This window comes from Dromaius novaehollandiae, chromosome 6 (assembly GCF_036370855.1).
Source record: "Dromaius novaehollandiae isolate bDroNov1 chromosome 6, bDroNov1.hap1, whole genome shotgun sequence".
Lineage (NCBI taxonomy): Eukaryota > Metazoa > Chordata > Aves > Casuariiformes > Dromaiidae > Dromaius > Dromaius novaehollandiae.
Window position 1 is genome coordinate 14,486,998 of NC_088103.1, and position 25,089 is coordinate 14,512,086.

Consider the following 25,089-nt stretch of genomic DNA (forward strand, 5'->3'; position numbering starts at 1 on the left):
AAGTCTAAAGGCTATGAGGATGGTAAATATTTGCATATCCGTCATGAACCTACAGAAAATGTGTGTGCAGAATTTATTTCATTTAAATTATATTTCAAATAAAACTACCCAAGCAGATATTGAATGTACAATGTGCACCTGGAGGAGCAGAGCAGAACTATAAGTGTCACATGACTACAGATTCTTAATTTTCTTTTTAAAGCCACTATACTCAGGGACTAAATTTTTTAAATTGCCTGGTAAGCATTTCTTCTTAGAAAATGTCAGCAGACTTCCATGACTCATGAAATGACACAGCAGACTGCAGTAGCATCCATTTATTGAGCAACTAACAAACTAGCAGAGATTTACATGTACCCATAAACACTGATTTAGAAAACAGATCTAAAGACCATTATGTTTCTATCTGGTACATACATTTTAATTCCTTCACTGAATATGCAAATTATATAGTTAGCTAAGTGTTTATAATTGGCCTCAGGTGTAAGATTTTACAGCTAGTAATTGTGTTTTCCCAGTTTTTTCTTATTCTTTTCCTCGTTTCCCTAGTTTGGTGTTTCCTCCTATGTATCCCTCTAGCTAGAGCGTGCCCTTGTGTGAGAAACAGGAGGGAAAAGCAGCACGAAGTGAGTGTGGCGAGGGGCAAATGGCAGGCCTATTTCTTCCCTCTTTCATATTCCTGAGACCTGATATTCTCTTACCAACAGCTTTGCCTTTTTCTCCAGGTTTGGAAAACCTTTATCTGTCTGCTTTTGTATTCTGTTTCCCCTTCTTTCCAGTCTCTTATTCTCCACTGTTTTCTCTCATCTTTGGACCACTCCAGCTCATCTGCATCTAAACAAATACTGCTTAATATTCTTATCTGCAGCTGTTTCTATCCCTTTCACAAACTCAAAAGACTTCCACTTCAGAAGCTGGACTTTTAGCCTGTAAGAGAAACAGCTCCAGGGAAAACTGAGGTTCATTTCTCTTTGCTAGAGTCTATGCCACTACTCATGAGTTAGATATATCAGCAGCACAGGCTACTATTTTGCCGATATTGAAATATGTCACTTTAAATGCACGCTGTCACCTCCGACAGGATGAAAGATAGTTATTTAAGTGATTATACCTGTAAAGAATTCTGTCCATGGAGAAAATTAACATAGGGACTTTTTCCCAATGAATTTCTGTCTTGTGAAGTATTTTGGGATCAGGAAGAGAATTTCTGTTGCTGAATTTTCACACTGATGAGGGCTGTCATCTTTGAAGATTTTCGTAAGAGTAATACAGCATCTCTTTTAAAACAAATGTCTCCAGACCCATTTTCCCTGTAGATACTGCAGTGTGTCCTGAGCTATTTATGTTCAAGAAATTTTGAATTGGAAGGAGAACTTTTTTTTAAGTGTTTTGTAAGGAACATGAAAAAAATGATCATCCCTGCGATAGTGTGTAACATTATATGTCACTTAGCAACAAAACCTAGAGTCTTAGTAGGAATTAAATATTGTAAACATTCAGCAGTGGCTATCACAGCATGCACTGGACAAAGCACGCTGCAGGCAGTACCATTCTCACTTTGATCAGTGACCTATTCAGGAGAGCGTTCCTCTTTCACAAGGCTCCTCCTTGACACGCACATACCATATTCAAACCCAGCAGCTGACATTAAATTACTGATTGAGTTCTGTCTAAAATGTTTGTCCTCACTTTGTTTACAGCATAGACATTCATGTGACCCAGCGCGTATCACACTGTTCTTAAAAAAAGGATTGTAGTGGATTATAAATACATAGCATAAAGATAAAATATGACTTTAAAAATGCTTGCAATCAAATACAAAGTTTAAAGCAGTATTAAAGGATGGAGGAAAGCCAGACATTCCATAAAAGTCTGTCCGCCTATCTATGCATTGTTCATAGCTTTACCATTTTCTAAGTGTTTATCTAATAATGCTTAAAGTATGTCCATCATTGTTGAGTTAGTTCTGCACTTTAATTGCATTCTCAGTAAAGAGATATCTTTTAGTTTGTGTTTTGTGTTGTCCTCTTTTTCTGTCTCTCTCAGAATTACACACACCTCAGTCGCATTTGTTTTAACCACCGACATTTAGGTGAAAATCCACAAACATTTCTTAATTTGCTCACAGTTAATACTGTTAAAGCTTTCTCACATTGAAAGCATTGAATTTTATGTTCTTTTTCTGCAGCATTTTGGTATGGGATGCACTTTCATACTGTATTCATACTGTATTGTTTCATACATATAGTACTGGATGGCTCAGTCATAAACATACTGATTTGACAGTGAGGAATTGTGGATTCCAGCCCTGTGTCTGCCACTAGCTTGCCCGTTTGACACTGCCACTTTCTGTACCTCAGTTTATTTAAAATGAATTAGAAATAGCCTCACCTCTATTGAAACATATTCTGAGGATACATTCATGTTTGCAGAGCACCAGGAGTTCCTTGATTTCAAAGGATCTGGAATGCAAAATATTTTTCATAGCTATCCTCATAGTGAGACTGAAGAGCAGCAATTTTACTCACTTATAATTTTGCATGTACCTTTTGGTCTGCCAGCTTTTTCTAATTGATTTTTCGCAGTGTGGATAGAAGACATTTTTAGCCTTTAAAATGCCACGGTTTTCCTTTTCAGAACTTGTCCTTGAGTCTTGTGACAACCATCTGAAACATACCCAATATTATTTATTGCATGCATTTCTAAAATAGTTCAGTCTCTTTCAAACTTGCTGCTATTTACAATTAGTCAATATTAACTCAGAGAAAAACACCTTCAACATCTTCTGTTTTAGAAGTACAACAGAACCTGGTTAAGCACCTTATTAGGTAGATCAGTGATTGAGTCTTTGGCAGCTGTATTGCAGGAACCTGTCAGGATGACTCAGGATAATGGCTCAGAAGTCTATCAATCAGAGGCAGGTGCCAGCTTATACGAATAAAACTTCTGTTTTGTCTTTGTGAGAATTCAGTTTTCTTACCTGACACAAAAGCAAGTATTTAACACTCATTGCAACTGAGCTGTGTTTCACTTCAGAAACAATCTCCAGCAAGATAGCTATTCGTTGTTAAGGAAGGAACTTGGAGATACATTGATACCTTATTCTACAGCCTATGTTGAGATGGACTAAGCAGTCCCACTTGGAGGAGCAACCAATAGCAAACAATATATGCGGTATCTCCAGCAGGATCAGTGTTTAGGAATAAGGTAATGCTCCAGTTATATTCTCCAGGCTATTCTCAACCCCTAGCATATTTTTGTTGAGATATATACACATATATACATATATATATATATGTATCAGGATATATGTAATATATAAAAGTTACATTTTATACATATATGTCTGTATGTACATACACATGCATATGTAAGCATAACTTTCTTGAGTAACTACAGCTAATATAAGAAAAAAAGGGGGGGAGGGAGTACGTGTATATAGTCCCTGTGAGAGCAGACAAAAGCTACAATGCAAATTATAAAAGAGAAAAAATCCTTATAAGACACAGCATATTTTCTGATGTAATATTTCATGATTTTTTTCCAAACAACTATGTTTTTGAATATACAGTGTTACTGTATTTGATGTTCCTGTAGAGTTCTGGGACTTTCAGTTAATTATTGAGATGTTCTGGTTAGACTAGTTACATATACAATTGTGGATAAGGTCAGCTCCTTTCTCAATGCACGTGTTACTGTCATGTGCACAAGAACAGGAAAAGCAATTGCATCTTTTAATCTGCATCTTTGACCTGTTTGTTTTTTATTGTCATTTAATACTGAAAATGTAATCTAATCACTGAAAATGGTATTTCAGCTTTCATTTTTTATCTGATGTTCTCATGTTCAGACAAGAAAGATTAGGGTCAAATATATATATAGAATAAAACTATTTTAGAAGTGCTAAACTATTTTGAAAGTGCCATTTGCTATTGGAACTGTCTGCTTGTATTTTCTTTAAATAAATAAAAAAATTGATATGGTTGAAGTAGTAGCGTTCATGAAAACAGTATCACTTTATTTCACTCCTTTCTGCAGTTTGCGTCAGCTATGAATCAAGACTCAGAAATATGTAATTCCTCTTGAAAGGATCCTCTCTGGGATGAGGTAAATGAGAATGAGCCTTTCCTGTGCTAGGTTCTGTGCAGCTCAAATCCTGCACATCGTGCAGCTGGTCCTGTGAGTGGTGGGCCGAGGTCTGTCCTGTGACCAGCCAGCGCAGAGATCTTTGAGAGAGCAGAGAGGGGAACCAGGTTAGGGGAGGTGGAGTACTATCTGCATGTGTCAGGCAGGAGTCTGAGCAGTTCTTTCTTTCTGTGTCAGGTTTCTTGTATAGTCTCTCTCCACATTGCAGAGTATCTATCATGGGAAACAGACAGATACGGGGGAAACAATAATATTTAAAGAAACAAAATTAGTAGCTGATAAAGATAATTTTGCACGCTCCTTAAACATTCTAAAGGAAAATAAACGTTACAATGAAACAGATGGTGAGGCAATGCAGGACTCTTAAGAGCTTGGATGGGACATCACATAATCAAACCATTGTTAGGACTGGTAAAGTTGTTACTGGCAGTCCTAGCAGAGGGGGTAAGTGCTGAGTTTGACTAGAATCAAAGTGGTGTATTTCTCTTCTCATCTGTCTTTTCAGTTCAAGTTAAGAGATTCATTAGTGGGGCTATAAATGAACAACTGCACTCCGTATATTGCATTTATTCTTGTGCTAGCAGTATGTAGAAGTCTTTGGTCACCACACCACTTGGGCATCTTTCCTCATCTTTAAATTGTTCTTTGAACAAGACTCAAAAGGATCATGTTTAGTTCTTTGCTTCCAACTGCTGAGCGATGCTGACAGTCTCTCCCTATGGATGAATGTTAATGCGAATGCTGTACTTTGATCAGTCGAATGAAAACAAAGATAACTGTAATGTGCTTACTGTACGTATTCTTTGCTATATGATTTCTTTCCTTTTACATTTTATTTCTTAATAGGTATAGCTCTATTGCTGTATTATCCACTGCATTGCATGCTGATTGTAAATAGATTATTACTTCTGCAACTCATAGGATTAAAAACTATAACAATAATGTAAAATGAGGACACAGTACCTACACAAACAAAAAATAAAGTTGCATTTCATCTTTATTAAATGTTTTTAAGCTTCATACTATTTAAAATGTTATTAAATAACAAAATTATCAAAAATACAAATCCTTCATATCAATCAGGTTAGGATTAGCATTCACTCAATACAAGATGCTTTGTAACAATGTTTACATAAAGATAAGCCTTATGTTGCCAAATATATTTGAATGTTTTCACTGAATTATATAAGATTTCGCTGAATTCCAATCAACTTTTCTCATACTCTTAATTTTGGAGGTAGTTATTACAAACATAAGTGTAAGTTATATTTTTACTGTTGTGTAACTGAATGATGTCTTCACAGATTAATTGAAAAAGAAAACCCAAACACACTAGGCTAATTTCCATGACAGTGTTGCTAGTAGAAAGTTAGTTCTTGAATTCTGAGATTACAGTCAACCTTTCATTTATAAAATATGGTCGAAATGTTTATCCAGCCTGACTTAGCATCCTTTTTAATTATACAAACAGAAATAATTTCCATACCTGCAAGTCAAGCTGAAATAACAGTTTTATTTACGTTTCAGAATCCTCAGAAATCCCACTGACTTAATGGAAATGTTAGACATTTGTATTCCTTGGGGGATTCAGCCTATGTGAATACAAATTGAGTTGGAATAAAAAATAAGAAACTGTATCAGACTTAAATGAAATATATTATACACAAATGCATTTTAATAGATACTGAAAGGCGCATATTTTTAAAAAAGAAAGCATATTTGGATTTTAGAAGTGTACAATATGATCTTTAATAACTGCATAGAAATGTTTTTCCAGGTTTGTGAGGGGCCCTGTGTTGTAGGAATATGGCCACTAAAGACGTAGAAAAAGTTTGGCAGTATTTTACAAAGTAGTTTTAACTTGACTGTTCAAGTTTTTTAACTAGTTTGTTTCAATACTTTAGACCTAAATAGGTCTTAATTATTTAGACTAGTGCAGTGTTTGGAAGCACCTGGCTTTGCAAGGAACAAAAAGGCTCCTCAGTCTCGGGCGGTCAGCCCGTGGAAGGAAGGGCTGGGTGCAGAGATGCCTGAGGCAGTGCTGGGCAGCGGGCTCAAGCCCACCGGGCCAGCCTGCAGCTCCCACAGCGCTGCCGGAGTAACGAAAGGAGCGCGATCTTCACCTGTGTGTGGTACACCTACCTTGAGGGAAAGGGACAGAGAGGAAAGCTTGCTGCCTACTTGTTAATTTATATGAGAAATACTAAAAAGAAGTTAGAGAATAGGTTAGGCTTGTGTAACTTCATGGTTTTTCACGGCATGGGTAGACAATGTAACGCCATCTCAGCAGCTCTGGAAGTCAGCAGTGCTAGCCGCAGAGTAACACATGATGGAGTTTTAAAAACAGAAACCCTGAAATGATATTTAAATATTCTTTTTCAGTTCAGAAGTTCAGTTTCAGTTCACAAGAAGAGTTTGACTTACAAGACAGAAAAAAGATGATGTGAAAGGAGAAGGCAAAGGAAGGGTTAGTTCATCGTTCACTCACTAAAAACATAAATAAAGGCACATTGACTTAGCACATTCAAAGTGGATGTCTGAGCCAATTATTTAGAAAGCAAACCAGCTGTGCAACTGGTAGTGAAAAGTTCTTCATTTAAATGTTATCCTATGCATGTATTTAGAAAGTGGTAAATATCACCAATGTCTAAAAGTATCACAAATGCTCAAGTATTTCATTTGTATAAAACTGGATTCCTTTTCAGGTAACCAGGAAAAATACAGGACTTAGTCTTAAAAATGATAGTGTTATCGTATATTTCAGCAGAACAAGTTTGAGCTCATCTCTGTGTTTTCCCACACATTCACAAAGGAAGGTACGGTTATCGTAAACCATTGTCGAGACCTCAGCTTGCACCAAACAGAATTTCCTATCAGTTATTTTATTCTTATACAACTATTTATTGCATAGTGCTACAAAGTTTAGCTACCTGCAGGTACTGTGCTTGGAAACAATAAATATGTACACATATTACCACAGTCATGTAATTATTTATGTATGGGACATTAGTCCAGTGATTTTCTTGTACCTAATCTCAGAAAACAAGCTCATCAACTTTTAATACTTGTTTTAGTACGTATTTTTAAGGTATTACAAAGGTGAAGTTATTTGTATAGCTTACAAAACTATAAGAGGTTGAAAAGGAAATAGGTAATTCTAGAGATAGCAAATCTCTGGTGTCAAGTTACAACTTGGAAAATAGAAAGGATCTACTTACTAATAAAAGAACTGTTTGTAGAGATGCAAATTAAGAAAACAGATTTGCTTCTAGAAGAATACCTCCAGGTAGCAAAGATATTCCATCTCTATAAGGAAAACAATGCAAATGGCTTTATTAGCTAGGACAAACAAAATTCAATTTCCTATTGCAAAAATAATACTGAGTAATAAACTAGTGAAAAATTATTTTCAATACCTTTTCAAGGAAATATGGTCAGCATTTCTCTATTAATTTCATAGTATTAAAGGGGACAATGACTGAAACTGACAGTTCTTTCTTTAATGCCTGTCAAGGAATAAATTTTACAGAATGAGTCAAGACGCTTTGAAAGGAAGAATTTAAAGCCATAACCATCCAGGTGTATGTGCTCTGTCATATATTTCATGGAAAATCCAGCTATAACACAAGAAAAATATGCTCTATAATTCTGATGTTTTCCTTTTTTAAAATATTTCCTAGATAGTGAGAGTCCATACAACAGTGTTTCACTTTTTATAAAAATAAAATGCCAGCCATTACTAAGTTATTACTTGTATGTGGGAGAAAACTGTGGTCTAGGTAGATGTCTAGGCCTTTTGAACTGGAAACAATGCAAAGAGATAAAATATGGTTCGAGCATCAGATTTAATAGAATCAGAGTATAAGTAGAAGACAGTTGGATACAGTAACAAGAAGGGTGAACAAGGTAAAAAGGAAATGATTATGAAGAGCATAGTAAGGAGTGGTCACAGCATATTAGCTATCTAACAAGTCTGTTTTGTGTGAGCATCATGGCAAAAATGATTTTTCTGAAGTGGTATGAGGAAGGAGATTGTCCTGGCTTTGAGGATGGCCTTAACTGAAACAGACTGTCTCAGCTTCATTGTAATGCAAGGGCTGGGAAACATCAGATTAGGTTTTGTAAAGAGAAGGGAACACAGTTACAAGGACAAATTTGAACAACCCTTCTTTCATTTTCCACTGGAGTTAGGGAAACACATGCACTTCTAGTCTGCAGAGATACATGAAATGGAAACCAGTCCAAATTTAAAGGCACAGGAGTTTTCCTTCAAGCCAACCTGTGATATAGCTACTGTCTGGAAGTATTCTTATTTGCAATAATCAGTAAAGTTCATATTAAATAGCTGGTTGTTTACTCCTATCTCATTTCATTATCTGTCAGCAGGTCAGGTGAAACTGAGGAAGCTAGCAAGGTTACAGCAGGATACTCTGCAAATATCTGCTCAATTATTACTAGGAAAACTAGGCCTCCCTGCATTGAGGGAGGCCTGGTTTTCCTGCAAGTTGCTCATACCTGAACAAATCTGTGGGAAAAATACATCTTTGGCTCTTAAAGTCCCTGGTCTGCCAACTATGGGAGGTTGGAAGAGATTTGTGTAAGTACCACTTATACTCTGCTTGGGGCATTTGCTGTTATCCGTTGCTGTGTCTTCTGTTTTCGGAGGCGCCACAGTTCTAGGTCGGTGAGGGAAGCGGATGAAACAAGCTTCTAGTCCATCTCACAATGTAATATAATGTCCATTTAAATCAATTTAGCATAAAATCAATTGAATATAAAGTCCTCAAGCTGAGGACGTATCAGATGCTAAACTGGTAAGAGGAGACTGAACCTTAGCTAGATCTTAGTCTGTAGTCATTCAGTAGGATTGAGACTATTTTTCTGGTTAAATAGCCAGAAGCTAGAATTTGGGTATGTAAGGCTTCACTTTTTGAAGCTATTATTCAAAGAAAAGCTATGGATTTTGCTCAAAGACTGGATCTTAGTCATGGGGCTATGTAAGCATTTTGGCAATCTATTAAATGTATAAACATTTAGGTTTATCAGATCTCTCAGATCTGCCCTAAAATCTCTCCAGATTTTTTTTTTTTGGTATTGTTTTCTTTTAGAGTTTGGTATCATAATCATTTTCAGATAATACAAATATGAGCTAGAGTTAAAAAGAGTGGTTATACCACCATTTCCAGGTCAGTGCACGTAGCTTACATGCCTCCTTTATATTGATACAAGTGTTCATGTAGTTCTGTGACGAAGCTGAAAAATGTGATGGCGAGGAACAATTTGTTCCTTGATCTGTTTCACTGTGCTTGTGGGTGCCTACCTAGGAGATGCACCGTGAAAGCTCCACAACTGAGGAAATGCTTTCCAGGGACTGCAGAAAGGCAGTGGGAAATGTAAGAATCTCCCAGTGAGTCTGTAATATGATTTCTTTTGGTTTTGGGAAGGAGATGGAAAAGAGGAAAGTTGCGGGAAATTTCATTGGTAGCAGTGGAGCTGTTCTATCCAACAAAGTACAAAAAAATCAAATCTATGCTAATGCAGTTGATATTTACATTAGCGCTCAGAAGTTGAGGATGACTCAAAGAAAGGATGACTGTGTGGTTAAAGGAACAACGCCTGACTCAGGAAATCTGAGTTCATTTCCTGGCTTTGCTATCTCTTTAGCTTTGTGCAAGAGATTTAATCTCTCCCCACTTATTTTTTTTCTTCCTGTACCACAGGGGAATAATTATGCTTCAAAATTGTTCTAAGAGTAAATGTGACTGGAATATTCAATTTCAGGCAAAAAGATATAGGAAAGCTTCAATGGTTGTTCCTTATTTAAAAATAGGTCTTTGTGCTTTCCATAGGGCAGATTTATTGCAGCCTTTACATCACGTGTCTAGAAAGGTATGGAGGCAATGGCAGTGCTTGGACTGACATCTGTAAGCAGTTCTTACACCCTTGGGCAGCCTGCCCAACTCCTAGTCAAGAGACTGCGGCAAATGATGCTTATCCATTACAGGGCTTATTTTCTTCTGCACGAACACTGCTTGAAGCTATTGCGTGACCTTTTCCCTCTGGGAGTTCTGATGAAGCAGGCATGCTAAAATTTAGGAATACCGACAGTGGAAACTCTGAAAACAGAGAGAAAAATGAAACTCAAATCCTAAGTTGATGCACAAAAATACCAATGCTGAAATGTTAATACAGTATACATCCAAAGATCCCAAACCACACGAGATGCTGAAACATAGGCGCCAGACGCAAGTGCACAGATGCCTAGGCAAAGCATTGATGCCCAGGCAAAGCAATGACTCAGCTAAATGACCCTGATAAGTGATTTCAAGTGACTCTAGGCAAACAACTTTCTGAAATTGGCAGAAGTTTCTGATATTCTATCAGTGCTTTGTGATTTGTGGCACAAGTAGAAAATTCTGGGAAATAAAATAAGTAAAGTAAGTCTTTTGGTGAGCACCAGGATGAGGACAGTCTGTCCTTTGGATTTGCGTATCGGTGTTGACTGCAAGCATCAGCCTAAGGTTTTCAAGCAGTTGGGACTCTTGTAAGGTCTCTTTCTGTTGTGTATTGTTAGTATGTCCCAGAGCTAGAACACTTGTAGGCCTAAAAACTGAACTTCTATTTAGATTGGTCTATGGTTTCCCGAACTAGATGCAGAGAACAGCACCACACACATAGAGAGCGGGGCCTGCCTGTGTGTCAGGAGCCCAGTGTGAAACAGCATCCCAAGGGCAGCACTGCTTGGGCAGCCCGCAGACAGCTGAGCAGGCGGATGAGGTGACATGACAACAGAGCCACGGCGCTGGCCTTTGTCTTGTCAAACGAGGTCAAGGTTTCACGGGCAAGGGGGGAGCAAGAGGGGAGGCCAGGCCTATGCCACGTGAGCACACCGGAGCCTGCCCGCACCTAGCCGGCAGGCGCAGGGCCCAAGCTCGGCAGACACCGCCTGGGCGGGCGCGGGGGCCACGCGCAGGTGGCGCGGAGGGGAGCTGCTGCGCCCACGGCACACAGGGGCTGCGCGCTCCCGCCGGCAGCCCGCGCGCTGCCCGTCGCCCGCGGCGGGAAGAGCCGTTGCCAAGCAATGGCCGAGCGCGCGCGCGGGGCCTAACGGCCGACGCGGAGGTGGGCGGGGCTCCAACGGCCGCCTCGCGCGCCTGCGCGGCCGGCGCTGTGACGTCAGGGTGAGGCGAGGGGCGCGGCCGGGCGGCGGGGGAGGGAGCGGGCTGCTGCCGCCGCCGCCGCGGCTGCGGGCGCTGGGGCATGCGTGGCAGCGGCGGCGCGCGCCCCTCCCACCGCGGCGCGGCGGGGCGGGGCGGACGGCTGGGCGGGGCGGTTGGGCGCCGGCCGGTACCTGAGGGCGCAGAGCGGCGCGGCCCCGCTGGGGGAGGGGACTGCTCCGGCGCGGCCCGGCCCGGCGGTGAGTGCGGCGGTGAGGGGCCGTGCCACCCCCTCGCCCCTTCCCTTTCCTTCCCTTCTCTTGCCTTCCGCGGGCGGCGGCGGGGAGCCGATGCCCCCTCGCCGCCCTCCTGCGCGTCGGCGGGTCGCCGCCTGGGGCGGAGGATGCTGCGGCATCGCCGGCCCTCAGGCCGCGGGTGTGCCGTGCCGTGCCGCGCCGCGCGGCAGGCCGCGGCGGGCGGTGGCCTCCCCGCCGTGCCCGCCGGGCGCTGCCTTCGCCTCTCGGCCCGCCTGAATGTCAGCGGCGGCCGCGGAGGCTGCTGCGGTGCCGCTTGCTGCCGGCCGCGCCACAGGTGCGGCCGCCGGGGCGTGCGGGGCGCTGGCGGCGGGGCCGGCGAGGCGGGCTTGCCCCCGGCTTAGTCAGCTGCGCTGCTAGGGGTTAAGGGCGGTGGGGAATGGCAGGCCTGGCTTCGTGTTGCCCTGTCACTTCTCACTTTGCGGCAGTTGGCCCGTGTTTTAATTTTCTGTTTGTTGAAAAGTGCCTGCAGGTATACGAGGGAACTGAAGGCCCTGGTTGCGAAGGGCCTTCCATCCCCCTGAAAGGGGAAGGCGCAAAAGCACCGAGTATGTTGAAAAGTGCCTGCAGGTATACGAGGGAGCTGAAGGCCCTGGTTGCGAAGGGCCTTCCATCCTCCTGAAAGGGGAAGGCGCAAAAGCACCGAGTATGTGGTTGTTCAAAGCGAGCAGCTTAAAACAAAGTGGCGGAGCACCTATTTCAGCTAAATCTGTTCAGATATTGCTTATCACAGGAAGAAAATGTTATGTGTGTTATGCCATTTTCTCTTTAATGATGCTGAGACTTTGCTTTTATCATCCAGAGCCTCCTGTAACATCATGTTCTGTCGAATGTACTTTGACACACAATGAAACGTAGGCGACTTCAGCCTTTAACTCTGAGTTGGAGGAAATCGAGCTGTTTATCTTCAGTTAAAGAAAGAAAAAGTGAATGGGAACTTTGTGCTTTAGCAGAGTGTTAGTGTCCAGGCCAGACAACAAATTAAGGTAAGGATTGGAGATCTGGTTCATCTTTATAAAAAAAGATGTCTATCAGTTCTTTAAGGTATCAGTTGAACATGATGCTTCATATTTTTAGAAGGTTTATTCCTGCTGTATGTGGTCCTCGAAGCTGCAATTGATGCAGAACAATTTTTTTTTTTTTTTTTTACCAGTACATTAAAAATTGTATCTCCTTTTGCTGTGTTTTTGTAGAACTGAAACCCATTGTAAGTATTCCCTGAAACATTAAAAATATCTTTTCTGGAGTTGAAAGTTTAGTGTGAGGCAATAAATATTTAGATTTTTTTTGGTGATGCTGAATGAAGTTTGGCACATACTTCCTGAAGTGTAAAATAGATCACGTAAGTCTAAATTCTGTGAGCCCATTTTGATTTAATACTTCAAAGCTGAAGAGGTGAGTGCCTAAAATATAGAACACTAATAATAACCAGCTACCTAACTGTTACCAGAAACCTATATGAATATACAACCTGAAGTAGTCAAAATGCTTTTAAAGCCAAAATTTAAGTTTTGCTCACAGTTAATGCTTTCCATTACAGAGATCTCAGTATTTGGGTTGCAAAACTGCTAACTATAGTCTTCTAATCATAAAGCTGTTTTAAATAGTGGAAGTGTTTCAGGTTTAGAAAATCTCTGTATTTGATTTTTTTTGTCTGTTATAACACCTTCTGTTTTTGAATCTAAGGAATTAATAACATATTCAAATATAAAAATGTGAATAGTAATGATCCCAACTAATGTGCAATATTATGCTAATGAGTAATCCTGTTTAACGGAACTGTTCATGTAAATACTTTCTGGAGTAAAACCTATTACTCTTGGACCCAATCATCCTTTAAGATGGATTTTATGTTTGGAATAAACCATTTACAAAGAAAAGTTGGCACAGGCTCTCTAGATAAAAAGCTGTCATGCCATCGGTCTTTGAATGAATATCAGATGTATAAAACCGCTGGAAAGTTCGTATCTGGGAAAATTGGCAAGAGGGAATAAAAGGATGCAGCAATGATTATGTTGCTCTCTTTTTGCCACTGTTTGAAAGTGTAAACAGCAGCGCCATCTGCTTAATTAGAAGCTTTCAAGCAGGGTTAAATGCCTTGCCAACAGGGATACTAAGATCAAAATACTAATGGTGGTTTTGATAATTAGGTTTAAAGTCCTGTATTGTGTTTCAGTTGAAGCAATAAAAAAGCTTATGTAAATCTCTGGATACCCGAACACATTTATGTTACCAGAAAAAAATCCCAACAGCATTAAAATAATTATTCAGAAGATGAAGCTTAGCCTAGTCAGTGTAGGTCTTTGTATTTCTTTGTACCTCTGGGAAACATACTCCAGCTCACATTCAAACTTCTATCAAGTAGGTGTATTTTTGAATACATTCTGAGGATATTATTTCTCCCTTGATGAACAGTAGCTTGATTTGCAGAGTTTTGGACTTTTCTTGCTAGCTATTCTCTATCTGTGCTAGAGGGAGGATACAGCTGGAACAGTTCAGTTGATTGTATCCTGTAGCATGTGGAGTGAGACAGTCTTCTCTGGGGGGTGCTTACTCCAGGTCACTGGGGGAACAGATGTCACAAGTTCTCAGTGAGATGGCTTTTCCATTGTAATAGTTGTTGGGATTTTCATGAGCACTTAGTCTTCTCTAGAGTACATCTTAATGTCTTCGACTGAAGCAGAAGCATGGTCAATGTAGGCAAGGTTCACACTGCAAGCAAGGTCTTTGCTTCTTAGCAAGAGGAAAATAACTGATAAGGTTTTGCCTTTATGTGGTGGTTGAACAAGTTATAGATCTGGAATAACCCTTAAATTGTAAATGACTTCTGAATTTATTCTGTAAAGCAAAGGGACTGCTATGCATTTAGCCTAATTAGCCCAGATGGCTTGTGACACACGCAGCACAAGCTAAGCTAAGTGTCATGGGAGAACTGAATATTCCAGATTCTCTTGGCTCAAATCATATGTCATTTGAGCTGGAGATTCAGAAGTCTGTTTTAGACAGACAGAAAGTTTCTCACTAGAATGTTAACGTGTGATACTTCAGCTCAGTTTCTTTTTGTGAATCGTATTAAAGACGTGTTTTACTTAAATGCATTACTTTGATTTTATAAAAATGGTCATATTACATAGATTTATTGCTCAGTGTTCTTGGTGATTTGAGCAATGCTGTGGCTTTTAACTACACTTTTGTCTCAGTAAGGCAAACTTGTACAGCATATAGGTGAAAACTTCTAAAGGCCAAAGCCACTACTGTTAGTAGTGGGAGATTTTGAAGAAAGGAGCAGAATCTTTCATCCTGTATAGCCTCGTCTGTCAGTAAACAGAGTTTATGCAAAAACCTGATCTCCCTTTGTGTAAGTCTGTCTCTCACTCATAGAAACTCTCTGAAATAGTAGTGTATGAAAATAGGGCCTTACAGTAAAGAACCTTGAGCTATTTAATCAACAAAACAAATGAATTCATATGTATCAGATTTCCTGTAAATTCAAGTAAAATGTGAGTGCAGACCATCTCTCTGTAATTCAGTAAGCTAATATAGGACAAAATGATACTGTGGAGAAACTGTCATCAGTAAGTAAAGTTACATACCTTAATTTCATCAAGAGTCATGTTTTATGTTTCATCTGCAAATCTTTGAAAATACAGCAAGTGCCTGTGGCTTCTGCATTTTTAGGAAGCCAGCATTGATGAATACATGCAGATCTGAAAAAATAATAAGAAAATGATCAGATGTGAAATCTGATTGGAAAATGAGCAAGAAAAATAAAACACTTAAATACATATAGAAAGCTGTCAGTCTGTGGTTAAAACTATGTTAGTACTTGTTATGCTGTGGAAAACTTGCAACATTGTCTGGTACAAGAATATTTTTCAGGGGGTTTGGTTTTGAGATTTTAAACTGATTTATAGCAGTAATATCTAAGATTGGAGCTGTTGATGTCCAACACTAATAAAGTGAAATTGAATACCGAGGAAGTGGCACTTGGAAGCTGTGGTTCAGAAGTAAGCAAGTTCCAACTGAAAGTTCTAATATATTAGCATATGCTACAGTATTTTTGATTAAGAGTGAATGATTGATGAGAAGTCAAGCTTCACTTCATAGAAGATAAGTAATCCAGTATCTTCTTGAAAACGTATAGATATGAATCAAACTGGTACACTTGGTAGCAAGGAGAGTAGTAATCGGTGGCCAGTTCTTGCAATGCAGGGAGTTTACGGGTAGTGTTCCACAGGAACCTGTGCTAGGAACCCCAAATGAACATATTCACAAATGACCTAGCTAGTGGGGTGAATGGTGAGCTGACAGAGTTTTCTGATGATAAAATTCTTCATAATATTCAGATAAGAGTACTCTGTAAAAAGTTGCATAAGATCCTTATGGGTCTGGCTGACTGGGCATGAAGTGGCATATGAAATGCACAGTAAATAAATGTTGAGTGATATACACGGGCGATAAAAATAACTCTAGCTTTGCATATAATACAAATAGGCTGTCAGTTGAGTGTTGCCACTCTGGGATGAGATTTTTCAGATTATAATAGAATCCTGAACATATAAGCTCAGTGTTTATTGGGAGGGGGGGAGCCTCAATGCCTGAGGCTGTCATGGATGCAAGAAGTTTGTGAGCTCGAGGAGAGGCTTGACAAGATAGTGGAGGAGAGACCCATTGAGGGTTACTAAATAAATGACATCAGGTTCAAGAAATCATATGAAAGTTGTTGAAGTAACATTATATGTTTGCCCCGTTCTTCCGCTTTCCTGTGTATCATCTTAAGGCTACCATAGTAGACAATATGGCTTTTTATGCATCACCTTTAAAATAAGATTGACTGCTGGAGCTGGATGGCTGATTTGGAGAATTAATTCAGACAGCTGAATCACCACAATCCATCTGCAGAGAAATATTCCGATTTATATAATATTTCAAGCTCATTCAGGGCTCATCTGCTTTCTTTCATCAGAGAAGTTTTAAAGATTTTTTTTTCTTGGTCCATTTTCCAGTCTTTTTTAATCCTGCAGTGGCTGATTTAACAACATGATTTTTTTCTTTTAATCTGTAGCAATGGTTTGAGATGTTCTTGTCTCAAGGTCATGATCTCTTGACAGAGCTAGACTTGGTTGAAATGGCATTGGCAACATGTAGAAAAAAATTCCTAGAACTATTTTCTTCCATCTGCCTATTGCTTCACCTTTTCTAGTCTTGCTTAATTGTCACCTGTGAACCTCTTAAGGCTTACTGAAGATAAGTCAATACCAGTCAGTCCTATGAATTACATACTGTCTCCTTCAATTATCTGTGCTTGTCATTCAGCTTAACCATGTAACTAGAGTGTTTACTCAGGCACCAGTATAAACAACGAGTATGTATGAATGAAGCGAAAAATGTTCTTATGTACTGATTGTAAACACAGCCTAGTTGCAGACTTAAACTAATGAGAATTGCTGATTTTAAGATACCCACATAAATGAAATTGTTCAGCAGAGGTTCATATTAATAATATTGCTTCTATCATTAGTCACTGCATAGTCAGTACAACAATGTATTGAACAATATCTGTTTGTACAAACATAAGAGGGTTTTTGCTCAAGACAGATCAATATTCTTATTTGGAGAAGATGCATCAGATGAACAAACTAGGTAGAGCAAGAGGTAAACAAGGTGAGAGTTGAGAGGGCTGTTTCCATTTATAATCGACTGTATCCATAGTTTTACCTGGTTTCCAGCTTGCCTGTTCTTATCAGCAAGAAAAGCTTTTTACAGACAGAATTATTAAATAGCAGAGAAGAGTGATTGGAAGCTGACTTTTTAGCTCATGACTGAAGTAATCTCCCGTAGCAGAGCTAGCCACTGTATTGCAAATGAGAGTAGGTGTATTTGAATTGTTTGATAACAGTCAGTAGTTTTAAGGGAAAAGGGCTCCTCTTCATGAGCTTAAAATTTTGCTCAAGCTTGAAAATGCTTCCTTGTTAATGTTTGTTTTGCGGTTAAAACTTCAGTTTTGAAGCAACAGCTACTAGTGAATGTGTTCATGGTATATCTTTAAATGAGATACGAGCTAGACAACAGCATTTAAATCCTAATTACTGTTTGAAGAATGACGTCCCTTTTATGTCTGAACTCAGAGACAGATTAATGTATCTCACAAGAATAAATTCAGAAAAATCTGAATGACCAACATGAAATACTGTTGCAGAAAACAGAATACCATCAGCAAAAGCAATGGGCCTGTTTTTGGTATCAGTTGCTTTGATGTTGACATAATCACAAAATTTCTGAGAGGAGAGATTGAGATCTACTGTTACACTTCTAGAAAGCTTCGTTTCTAGGCTGTGGTAGTGATTTGGGATTATTCAGTCTATTTTAATTGCAGAATAAAATTTAATTTGCCTCTATGACATTAACAGTGATGTCAGCTTTAAAACTTTTTGTAAATTAGATTACCTCTACCAAATGACTAAGATTAGGGGCTTTCAAACATATATTCAATTATAGATTACCTTTCAGGATAGAAATCTTGCTGAAAATAAGCAGGTGTTAAGACTGCACAAGAGAGTAATCTAGATGCAGATACCTTTTGTGGTTGCAGTACTTGGGGGGGAGGGGAGGATGTTTGCATAATATAATAATTTTGCTCTTTTCTCCATGGTTAAAAGACCTTGTCTTTAGGTGACAGAGCATTAGATATGTAAAACAGACCTACAGTGTATGTCTCTTCTTAGTTTGGTGCAATATTCTTGCAAATTTGGTGGCAATTTAAACTGAATAATAAGATCAGCAAGGAAGTGAAAAAAGTAAAGACTTTCTTTTTCCATATCTGTTCACCATCAAAGATTTTTGAAGATGCTAAATATTTTACAGCACTGTAAGCTACCCGGTTTAAGAAGGCCTTGTCTACATGACTCATTTACGAAGGTGGAATCTAATGAGTTGATTCTCTCCACAGAAGGCTATTTCTTATGTTACATAACAAATAAAATAATCCACATAATTTAATACCTTCTAGTATGAGTATTTTTACATTGGAGCTACATATATCATAGTCACATTTGCGCCAACTGTCTTTATGCTTCTGAGTTATTACAGTGTTATCCCATCACCTTCTTGTAGTGTTTTGAAGCCCATCTTGGCCTGTCACTAAAGCACAAAGAGATTCTCTTTTGTCTGTGGCATGTTCTTGGTGTCAGCACACTTAATTTAGATTTTTTTAATCAGCTGTGCCATGTGTTATCTGGACTTCCAGTGAAATCCTTGCTGTGTACTGGCTCTTTCATTTTGTAGAGTCAATAGAGCAGGAAATGCCTGCTGTTTCTATCTGCAGGCACAGAGTTGACATCACTACTTCAGATCTCACAAGTTATGACAGTGCCACATTTGGATGAATGATTTGCAGAATGCATATAAGCAAATTAAGATAAACGCTATGTCCATTCGTGTTTGAGCTAACTTTATTTCTTACTAAAAGCGTTGTCCAGGATTTTGACAAAGAAAGCCAGAATAGACCCGTGTTTTAGTCTCTGCTGTGGCCAGAATACCAAAAGTTTGAAGAAGAGGGGAATTGATGACTTCTTCCAGGAAGATGCATCAGATAGCTGGGAGCTTCTGAAAGTAATTGTGCCTATGTGTTATTCCTATTCTCAGTCCCTGAGAACAGTTAGGCTGTCAGCACTAATGCAGAAAAGAATGGTGTCATTGCATTTCACTTTTCATTTGTGAGTCACCTATAATATTTTTTGTTCTTACTGTTTAAGAAGTATTTCATTCTGCAGGGCCTGAAATTCTGTTGTTTTTCGTAAAATACTCATCCTGTTGCCTCCTTCCACCCCAAATTTCTTCTTTTATCTTCTCTTCTTTATCTTGGAAGCTGCTCCCCTGCTACAGCTGGCCAGGCCTCTAGACCCTGAGTGCCCTCTGGCTTACTAGTCATGTTGTAGGAGTTCTGAATATCATTGCAAATTTACTTAGTTGAGAAACCTTACGAAAGGTTATACTTTTCAGTTAAAATCTTGTGGAATTTTTCAGTAAAATCTTAAACCTTTTATGGTAACTCAAATTCTATTTTATATATATATATAAATATTTTTAAGTTTTCATGTAAAATTTCTGGTTTAAAAATATATTCTCTCTATTTTGCTAGTATGCAAAGCACAGGTGGGCAATACATTGCAGAGCATAAATTTCTGATCAGATGACACTTTTTTCTTTGAGGTGCCTGATACTCATTGCAAATAGCATTAATGGCAGAATGAATTGTGAGTGTGCCCATAAGGGATGTAAATGGAGTTTTTGATTCTGCAGGTATTCTGGTAGCTTTCTTCTATGGCAAACAGAGCTGCACTTTCCTATTTTTTTTTCCTCCACTAAGTGGTTATGTCCTCTAGCCATTCAAAACATCAAGAAACAGTGTTCTGATGGAACAAACCACAGTTTTTAAAGACTACAAGAAACGCCATATACTTTTTTCTATATTGACTGGAGATACTGTTCAGTGTTAGATATTCAGAAGCCTGCCATTCGCTCTTCAGTTTCCCAAGGGTATGCTTCACTCACTTTCTGTACTGCTTGGGCAACAATTAACAGTTCTTTTCTCTGTCCAAATGTAATCCTTTTCACTAAAGGAGATAGGTTATAGGAGGAGTAGGTACACCTTCCTACTGATGTTGTTAGCATACTAGAAATATACTTTTTTTCCCAAGGGAAAAAAAAAATGAAGGTCCCTGGAAATTCTACCACTATGAACTTGGCAGGATAAATTTGCATGAGTATTGGTAAACTACTGCTTCAACTTGTCTCTCACTGAGACAAACAAGTAGAACTAGACAATCTCTTAATTCTTAGGCCTTCTGGAAAAGGCAAATAATAGGAGTGTAAGGTCTGGCTTGGAAAACATGGGATTGCTAAACTGCATTGACTTCAGTAATATCCAGCATAAGATGTCAGGAATATGAATAATGGTGCAGAGCTTCATGGCGGTTGTTCTGTCAGTCTGCCCACACCAAATACCAAAAAATTGATAATGGTGCATGTTTGCTCATATACAGCTAATGATGGACATAATATTTCTGGATGAGTAAGGAAGCTTGTGTATGGTTACAGCTTCCAGCTTCTTATAGGTCTCCTGAAAAGTGCCTTTTTTGTTGTTCAGAATTTGAGTTGTTGACTATCTTGGGGTTTCAGTAGAATCCTCTTCCACAGATTTGTGTTCGTCTCTTTCCTCGAGAAAAAATTCTTCACTCTGGGAAGTTGCTCAGAGAACCATCTTTAATTAGCTACTTAGTGTCTCTATCTTATTTAGGTCCACTTGCAGTCAAGGAAAGGTACTAAGGATACACCCAGAGCTGCTGGGATAGACTAGTGACACACAAGAGCAATTCTGCAGAACTACTGCTGTCACATATGTTTCAGCAGGCAGCTGTTTATTCCACACTGCTCTGACAACAACAGGGAATTTGGTCTCACTCATAATAATCTGTTTTGAACTTGAAAATTATCTGCCTCATGACATGGGTCATAGGGATAGTAGTATTTTAAAGATGCTCTGACATGGACTATGTGAACTTCCAATTGTCTCCTGCTAGAAGGACCATTCTACAGTGTGCAGGGCAGTCTCCAATGTAAAACTCAACTTCGAGAATCTAATTGATAGGAATATAAATGTTGAAACAGTGATGTTGAAACAATGACCGTTAATGAAGTAAAAATGAATGTTCTATTTGCTAGTTAGAACTAACATCAGAGGATCTTATCTAGGTGTAAATAATCCTATATGGAAAGTGCAAAGGAGAGTGAAAACAAGCAACCTTTTGATAATCACCAAGAACTTGAGTACTCTTTAAGGGAAGAAGGAGTGTAGCATCTTTTCAGTTAATTCAGAGTATATTTTGGAGGGTCAGTAAAAGTTTTAACTCCTTTTCCCTGGATTATTTTGCAAGACTGGGCTCTTTATAATTAGTTTAATTCCCGATTAGGCTTGTGTGCCTAGTTAATGTATTTCCCAAGGCAAAGCATGTAAGGCTTGTTTGCCCAAATGTCTATTAAAAAAAAAAAAACTCATAGATTACTCAAGTCTAAAAATATTTCATTTGAACTTTTTATAACGTAGCAGAATGCATCTTACTTTGTACTGAAACTCATTTCTGTGGGACACAAATCACAGTATAACTTGAAGGTTTTCTGGATAGGGGGAATTTCAGTGTTAGGATAATGTCATTTCTGGTTCTAAATGTGTGTCATAATTGAAGATGCTTAACAGAGGAATAACTTGATGAAAAAATTGCAATTAGAAGATTTTAGTTGTAAGACTTTCATATTATTTTAGTCTTAGTATTCTACTTGCTATATGCTTTAAAAAGTGAATTTTGTGCAATACACCGAACAGTAGTAAAACTTGTGCTTGTCTGTTCATTTCAATCTTGTCATTCTATTCCTTTGTAACTTGATTAACTATAGGACTGAATATAAATATTGTTGTTGAATATAAATCTACTCCTTTCTCAATGACTCTTTAAAATATTTTCAATGACAGACTTGGGCCTGCAGCCTTGCTACTGTTGCATGCTATTCTGTGCTAGCTGTAGGATAAATTAATGGGAGTTACGCAGCCTCATCATCCTGAAAAAATACTGTGAAAAGATGTTGCATATAGTTCAGATACACTTTGGTTTTTTTAATGCTTGGATGAAAGTGATTATGGTAACTGAACAGTCTTGCTCATAGGAAGTTAATTCCAAATATGTTGTACAGCATTACTTCTGTGGCAGAAATTGAACAGAGTACCAAGTTGAGGAAATTCTCCCCTGGTTTTCAGGAAAAGTAACATCTGCAAAATATGGTAACTGTTAAGTTTTTGACAGCATTGTACATTCATTTATTAACTTGTTTTTATAGTTCCTTGTTCTACTGTGAGTAAATAGTTTTGGTAATAGAAGTATATTAATCAGGTGAATTAGGTTAATCAGGTGAAAATTTTCACAGTAGAACCAAGGGAATGCAACCTAACATTGAAAATATGATAAAGCAGTTACAGTTATAGAGTTAATAAAACATTGGCAAGTACTTCTAAAGGAACTGATTTAATTATCTGAAGTGTTTTAAGCAATCAGTATAGTTTTCTTGAGATAATATTTTGTCTTTCCCTAATTAAGGATAAATGAGCAAGCACCCTTCCTGGAGAACTGTGTGGTCATCTCTTCAAGTTTAATTTGCAGCACTTGCTGGAAGATTAAAGTAATCTCATTAAATGACTTCATTTAAATTTTACAGTCACCTAAGAGATTGTAGACAGATGCAAAAAGGGATTTATCCATAAAGCATGCAATTTAAATTAGCAGCTTTCTGATTTAACTTTTTTTAATTTGGAAGATTTCTATTTCCAGGACTTACCTCTTTCTGTTAGAGTTGGAATATCTGTTAATGACTATTCAGTATGATGCTCGCCATGAATGAGTGCATCGTGAAGTCAAAGGCCATTTTTATGCATAGAATTCTTTAAAATATACTTACTTATATCAAATATATACAGTAAAGTCAATAGAAAGAAGTATCTTTGAGGCTGACATGCTTGATACTAACATGTAATTAACGCGTGTTAAAGTGTTTTCATTTGTAAGGTATACAGGTATGCTGTAGGTAAGTTCTTTTTTATGAGTACCAGCACATGAATGAGATACTATGATGATTTTTTCTTACTAGAAAATGTTGGTCACAATGTTCTTGAGATAAGTCTAGCATTAGGCACTTAAATCTACATATAGTCGCTTAAATTAGGTAAGTGAGGTCAGTGGAAGCTGTGGAGTACTAAGCACTTCTGAAAAGCTGTTGTGTAGGTGTCTTAAATGTGTGTTTAAGAGCTTATCTTCAGTCTGAAATATTGGCCCATTTTTCTACGAGCTTCTACAGTGTTTTGTCTATACGCTTGTTATTTTGCTAACTTGGAACATTCTTATTCTGGCCACACCCTCCATTATTAGTTCACTTATTTAAGTTTTTTCTATAAGGTGGGTGCTACTGTTCTACATATATTGAAGAGTTAGTCAACGTTATGATTGATTTTAAACTATAGTATTTGTGATCTATATATCATGACAGAGTCCTCCTGAGGTTATTGTGTAAGTAATGGAAAGACATTAGGATGTGCTTCAGTATAGTGTTCAACTGGACTTTCAGTTGTAGTTGTGTTTAGAAGCTTTGCCCAGGACAGTGGATGGCATTAAAGTGATGCTTGGCATCTTCATATGCTGCCCAGATTTATGTTTGTCAGTATAGATCTGGTGGCTCAAGTGACATGACCTAAGTTAATGTTACACTGAAATCCTGTTATGTTAACAAAAATGTCATCATCGCTTTATGATTCTGAGAAGATTGCTTTCCAAGTCTGTCTTTGCTACCCTCCCCCCCGCTGCAAAGAACAGATAATGTGCCCCTCCCCGCCATTAAACAAGTGTCTTGAAGTATGTTGTCAGGGTGTCTGCGGTCTCCCGTTTTCCTGCAGGGTCAGGGGAGCACATCCCTGAATCCCAGTGCTTGCAGAAAATCTCTTTCAATGAAAGAAGTCCAACTTGGTTTTATCTGAGTCTACGGACCTTTAGAGGCATTCAGGATTACCTCTGTCACTGTTTTTTCTTGTCTCCCTCACTACCAACGTGTGGCCAAATACTGAGTGAAATATTATGTAGGAAAAGATGATGATCTGGTTGCAGTTTGGAACAGGTACTAGAAAATTTGTAATCAACTCTGAGTGTTGCTTCTTTGTGACTGGATCTTACTATTCTATTCTTGACTCAGATACTGCTGTGTGTAAGGCTAGAATATTATGATCCAAATTGCAAATCAGCTAGATAATTTCTGCGGACTGTGTAAAGAATCATTTAAACTGAGGCTTGATGTGTGACTTCAGGTTTAGGTATGTTCTTAATGCTAGTAATTGTAGCAAAACAAATAAAAGAAGTATTTAAATGTCTCCCATTTAGTAGGACCAGTTCTTCAGCATGCGTTTCGTCATGTGTAGCTCAGTGTTTAGCTTAAGATTTTGCGATACTGTATGATGTTCAGGTAAACTGCCTGGAAAATTGGAAGGAAGGGATGGGCCTATTGATTGTTGTTCTTGGTTTAAGGAATTCTAAGCATGGAATACATGACCAGGACCTGAAATGTAGCTATCTAGGATATTTGCTTAAGAATAAAGCAAATGCTGTTGGTATACAGGAATACTGCAGCGAATACAGTGCGTGCTGTTTTGTCTGGAGTACATCACAGAAGGGAATTATGGTAGTACCCTGGCAATTAAGCTACATAATGGAGAGAAAGGAAGATGTGGGTTTGAATTTTTTTTTGAGAATTGCAAAGTATGGTATGTGGGTGACAAGGGACATCACTGTTGTTGCTGCCTCAGTCTGGGCAGGTGTGGTAGCACCTCCCTGTAATAATAAATTAAAAGCCTAAGATACAATAAGATATAAGCAGGAATTGAA

General features: G+C 38.6%; 1 protein-coding gene across 7 annotated transcripts in view; it reads left to right on the forward strand.

Annotated features, from left to right (window-relative positions):
• Positions 1–11,430: 11,430 nt before the first annotated feature.
• Positions 11,431–25,089, forward strand: part of CCSER2 (coiled-coil serine rich protein 2) — an 86,006-nt gene continuing 72,347 nt past the window's right edge. For 6 of the 7 annotated variants that reach the window (XM_064513731.1, XM_064513733.1, XM_064513736.1 and 3 more), the window contains exons 1-2: positions 11,431–11,563; positions 12,420–12,603. The gene's annotated coding sequence lies outside the window, so the exon portion shown is untranslated. The remainder of the gene's footprint in view (positions 11,564–12,419; positions 12,604–25,089) is intronic. The other variant, XM_064513732.1, reaches the window with a different exon arrangement.